The 5,604-nt window shown below is 57.8% G+C and overlaps 1 long non-coding RNA gene across 1 annotated transcript in view; it reads left to right on the top strand.

Moving 5' to 3' along the window:
- The window catches only part of LOC308652660, an 8,693-nt gene extending 4,994 nt beyond the window's left edge, over positions 1 to 3,699 (top strand). Inside the window, exons 2-3 of the long non-coding RNA XR_014022884.1 lie at positions 1,581 to 1,697; positions 1,801 to 3,699. This is a non-coding gene — a long non-coding RNA (uncharacterized lncRNA). The remainder of the gene's footprint in view (positions 1 to 1,580; positions 1,698 to 1,800) is intronic.
- The last annotated feature ends 1,905 nt before the right edge of the window (positions 3,700 to 5,604 follow it).

The raw sequence follows: 5,604 nt of genomic DNA, 5'->3' as shown, positions 1-5,604 counted from the left end.
GAAAGGAAAAATGTGGTTTCATGATAAAAAAAATCATGAAGAATTTCGTGGGCACTGCTCAGCCTGAATCCAGGGGGGCCTCTCTGAGGTCAGGGCCCTGTGCCAGGCGAAGCACAGGTTATGCTCTCGGATGCCAGCGTGCTTGCTGCTGTTGGCAGGATGGGTGAGTGCTGTGTCTGATGACCAGAGCTGCTGGTCTGAGCCAAGCTCTATCCCAGCATGGAGATGCTCAGCCCTGCCCACGGTGGAATCTTCCGGAAGTAGCTTCCACTCAGGTCCCACCACAAAGATTCTGATGACTTGATTGGGAGGTGGGCCTTGTGGGGTGGTCACTTGAATCCCACCTCCCCCTACCTACTGGACACTGTCTAGTGAGCCGCCAGGACTGAGAGGAGACTTGATGAGTTTGGGTCCACAGGGCAGGGTGGCCTCCTTCTTCCTCACTGACCGGGACAGAACGAACGTGGGTAGAGTGTGTGCACAATCAAGTTTGCCGTTTTAACCGCCCGTAAGTACAGTCTCGCTGTGTGAAGGACGGTCCCACGGCTGTGCCAGGATGGCCCTCTCCCTCCCCAGACCCTCTTTGTCTTGCTACTGAAACTCTGTCCCCAAGAGACTACTTACTGCCCCTGCGCTTGGCCTCTGATATCCGCCTGCCCTGCCTCTTGCTTTCTGTCCCCATGACTTTGACTCTAGATGCCATACCCAGTGGACCCTAGGCATCTGTCCTTCTGGGTTGAGCTTATCACTTTCATCGTCCCCAAGTTCCAACTCGCAGCAGGTTTTGGAATCTCCCTCCTGTTACCTGCTGGCTATCGCACGGCATGCAAACACTGCCACTGGCCCATCAACCGGCCATTAAAGACGGCTGGGTCGCTTCCACCCTTCGGGCTCTTGTGCGTGAACACAGGGTTTTCACACCAGTGTGGTTTGATCGCTGTCCCTGTTCATGGGTGGGAAAGCCGAGGCCCTGGGGGACCAGGTGGCTTGTCCACACGGGCCGAGGGGCAGCTCCAAACCCAGAAGGCTGTTCTCCTCTCATCCCCACGAAGGCCGAGTCTTCAGCATCAGGATAGGCAGTGACCGTTCACCCAGCAAGCCGCCTGGGGCTGTCCTCCCTAGAGTGCCCGGCGGGGCAGCCCGTGGCTGGGGGGAGGCTGGATGCACCAGGTGTCCTCTTCCCAAAGCTCCCTGGTCAGGGGCAGGGTCTGCTCATGGGCCAAGAGGGTGCGGTGCCCGCAGTTCTGTGGCGAGGGCGAACAGTGAGGGAACCAGGCAGAGGGGGCCCTGCAGCCCGTCGGGGGCCACTGTTCGTTTCTGTTCATTTCTTTAGAGCGAGGCGGGAAGCTGTGGGGCTTTCAGCTCCCCCCCCCTTGCCATTTCTTACCCGCAGAGCTGGCGTGCGGATCTTGCTGTCCCCAAGCCTTGGTCTCCTTAGTCTGCCACCTCGAGGCAGAGGTGTCGGTGCCCCTTCAAGGTCCTGTGAAAGCAGTATTTCCCCCAGACTCCATCAGTGTGAGGTAATAAGTGGATAAAAAGAGAGAGAATGAATCAGTTTTTCTAAACCTTCTACTTTTTAGAAATCTGACTCTCCTGGCCTTTCTGAAATTGCTGCTCCTTTGATAAGTGGGACGGGGATCTAATTGCCGAACAGACCTTTCTGAGATGGATTAAAAAGAAAATTGTGCTTTCTACGGGTACCTTGTCATATACTTCCTTCCTGGGTCGTTTCCTGTCTGGAGGTGGGCAGGGGGCTTCCTGCCCCTCCTGGGGTGACTCCTCTTTTGTCCCTGATCTCAGTGGCTAAAGGCAGCAGGAGACCGTGCTGACAGTTGGCACATCTCTGCACAGTGATTCCAAGGGATTACAAGCAGGGCAGCCAAATACCTACCCAGGAATGTTCACGGAAGCAGTGATTCCTGGTACCCAAGGTGAGAGCCAGGTGGGTTCCGATGGGGACACAAAATGTGCTCTTAGAATACAACGCTGTCCCACCCCTCATGACAACCTTTTGGGAATGACGCACAGCGCGTAAGATGCTGTAGGATTGTGGTGAAATTCCCTACTGCCTGGTGACGTCACACATCACACGGTGTCCCAGATGCCGGTGGTGCTCGTTACAGGGCCTGCTGCACAGGTGTGTGGCCTGGGAGAAACGGGCCCTCCCAGGCCCAGGTGCAGAGGGCCACCCTCGAGGTTTATGCAAGGGCACTCTATGGTGTCTGTGCCACTGTGAAATGAGCCAGTGACCCACTTCTCAGAACGATTCTGTGTCAGTGAGTGACGCCGACTGTGTACAGACACACGGACTGTGATGGTTCGGCCGTAAGATAATCAAGTTCTGATACTTGATGCGATACGGAAGGCCTCGATACGTGGTGCTGAGGGAAAGAGGAGAGACGCACAGGCATTGTCCGTAGGACACGATCACGTAGGTGAAACTCCCGGGCAGGTCACTCCGCACAGCAGACGCAGCCGAAGCCGTCCAGGGCTGTGGGAGGGAGTGGACTGATGCTGGATGAGCTCGCTTCTGCTCGGGGCTGGCACTGCTTGGAACGACATGGAGGTGAAGGTGGCACCACACGATGAATTCATGGAACACCCGGGTTGCTGGCTAAGAAGCGCTGAGTTTATGTGACCTGAACCTGGGGAAGAAGAGGTGGCAGGTGGCGGCAGATCTGAGCCCCTGGCTTTCCTCCTGGACCCCGAGGAGTTCCCTGGCGAGGTGGGAGCGGGTTTGGCTGTCCCTCGCCTCCCTTCCCTTGGGTGGCCACAGTGCCACTCTAAGTCCGTTATCCTGGGAGTCCAGGTGAGAGTTCACATGAAGAAGAACCTCGCAAGCTGAGCGGGTCTCCGGAGGCTGGCAGGGCAGGTCCTGCGGTGGCCGTGGGCTCAAGGTGCCGCTTCGCAGCTTGCCTGCACCTCTTTGGTGCCACAGAGGCTCTGCAGCTTCCCTTGGTGGAGGGGATTGGCACCCACCCTGGGTTTGGGTCCTCAGGGGAACGGTGACCAGGAGCTGGCAGGGACCTGGAGCTGGGTTTCCGACAGCCAGGCTGAAGCAGGACAAGCCCTGAGAACCCCTTGTGGCCGCACAGAGGCAACCTTTGTCCCTCAGCTTCCCCACACCCTCCGCCTACTCACCTGAGGCCTCCAAAGTCACGAGGTCCCCAGGTGATGGTGGCAGGTGTGACGCTCTGTGGCCGGGACAGCCTGGAGGCCTGAGGTCCAGGGTCAGCCCGACTCTGTTCCCAGGCCACTGTCCCCAGCTGCTGTTTGCTCACAGTGAGAAGAAGTGAAACAAAAGCCACCAGCCCTGGAGTTCAGTTGGATTTATGGATAGAGCTGGGTCGGGCTCAGGCCGCGTGGGGCTCCAGGAAGCCGCGGAACCTCAGCCGACATCTGCCATCACCCGGAGACTTCCGCAGGCTCCAGGCCTCGGTCGGGCGCAGCTGCCATCTGGCTCCTTGTTCAGAGCTGGGAGCCAACTCGGGGGCCCGTGACAATCAGCTGGGTTCTCCTCAAACAGCCCAGAGACTGAAAAACGCGCGCGCGCGCACACACACACACACGTGGCGTCCAAGCAGAGACCTTTTACAGACCCTGTGTAAGGGACCTTACAGACCTGTGTACACAGCAGGCCAGGCCCCAGCAGCGCCCTGACTGTCCCGACCCAGCAGGCAGGGCACGTGGACCCCGTGTCACCTCCTTTCCCGGGTCACATGAGTGACTCGTCGTGTGGGATGAGGCTGTCCCGGGGTGTCTACTCGAGCTTCTTCTGAAACCACCGATGCCCGCGGGGACCCCGGCGCCTGTGTGTTCACGCGCCACGGCGGAGCCGCACCTGGTCCCGCCCCGAGTGGGGACCTGCTGTCCCTGGGAGGTTTTCCTCCCGCCAAGGCCATTGACTGGGCCTGCTGTTGTCCTGTGGTCACCCATGGCACCGAGAGTCACGTGGAGCAGAACATCCTCCAGGCAGACGGAGAAGACGCCGAGTGAGGCCCAGGACCACTCCAAGGTCCGAAGCAGAATCACCCGTCAGAAGGCCGTCCACGCGCCTCCGGCTCCCGGCGGGGACCACACAGCTGGTACCCGGGCCTGGAGAGGCCCCGGAAAGGGCTCTTCCTCACCTCCGAGCTCGGATCCTTTGCCCTCTTCAGGTTTTCTTTGCTGAGACCTGAGTGGCTTCACGGGTGGCAAATTTTCATCATAAACACGGCTCCACGGCGTGGATCGAAGGAGGGCCCTCACCCGGGAAGGTTTCCATGACTATCCTGAGGGGTGATCCCAGCTAAAAGCCCAGGCCAGCCTCGCCCCCTGACTCTTGTCCCCGGCTTCCCCTTCAGGGACTCTGGCTCTGCGAGCGCGTGCTCTGCCTGAGGCCTGGAGACGCTGGGGGAGTGGATGTGTCACCAGGGCTCAGGGTGCTGCCACCTCCACGCTGTCCCCCAGGCAAACAAGGTGAAAGAACCAGGCGCCTGCGTCCGACAGCCCGCACGAGGCCCCGCAGGGCTTCAGGGTTAGCACGGGGCGTGCCCACACGGGAAAAGGTGCCTCAGTGTCCACTGTCCCTGCTTGAGTCAATAAGGTACTTGTCCCCGCCTCAGACGCCAAACTGTGCCTCAGGATTCTAGTTTGGAATAAAGTCTGCATTTGGAGTATTCTTTATTTTCAATACGAATTTTGGGTTAGAAATCACCTTACTCAATTCATAGAAATTAAATAAAATCAAGACTGACTAGGTCCATAGCTACTAGGGTTTCATAGAATTGAATGATTCTTTCTGGTTATTTTTCAAAATACTTGGGACTCCTTCAACAGGAATTGAGCTCAGATTGGATTAAGAAGAAAGGAATAGGGCCGGGGCTGGGGCTCAGTGGTAGTGCACTTGCCTGGCATGTGTGAGGCACTGGGTTTGATTCTCAGCATTGTGTATAAATAAATAAATAAAATAAAGGTCCATCAATAACTAAAAAAAATTTTTAAAAAAGGAAAGAAGGTCAGAGAGAGAGGGAAAAAAGGGGCTTCAGGTCCAGCTGGATCCAGGATCTGAACGATGTCATGGGGCTGTCTTGCTCCCATCTCAGCTCTGTCTACTCTGCATAACTTTATTCTTAGACTCGTTTTCACCATACAGTGGCCAGAGGGTTCCAAGTAGCTCCTACATCTAGTAGCACCTCCAGGTAAGATCTGGCCTCTCATCCTGAGCCCCATTTCAGTTCCCACTCGGGATAGCCACCTCTGGGCCGACCACAGATCTGGGTGGCAGGGTGCCCTCATGGCCTGGGTGACCACCTGCTCTGCGGGGGTGAAGAGTATCCCGTGGCTGATCATCCTGTGCAGGTCAGACGTGTGCAGAGACTGGGAGTGCGGGCACCAGGGCCCTGCACTGGTCCTTGGAGGGACACATGGCCCTGGAGGGGACTCGATGGGGCGCAGAGCACCGGAGGGTGGGTTGCTGGCCTGGGCTCCTGCTGTGCTCAGCTTCCTGGCCAGGGGACCTCACTCTGCGTGCAGGGACACGGAGGGACACGTCTCTGCCGGGGACGGCCCTGACGCACACCTTTTAATATGAAGTGGCCTCCCTTTGGCCAGGAGGGCAGCACC

This window comes from Spermophilus citellus (genome assembly GCF_964194105.1).
Source record: "Spermophilus citellus genome assembly, chromosome: 7".
NCBI classification, from domain to species: Eukaryota; Metazoa; Chordata; class Mammalia; order Rodentia; family Sciuridae; genus Spermophilus; species Spermophilus citellus.
The sequence above is the reverse complement of the archived record's forward strand: the minus strand, read 5'-3'. Positions and strand labels throughout refer to the sequence as shown.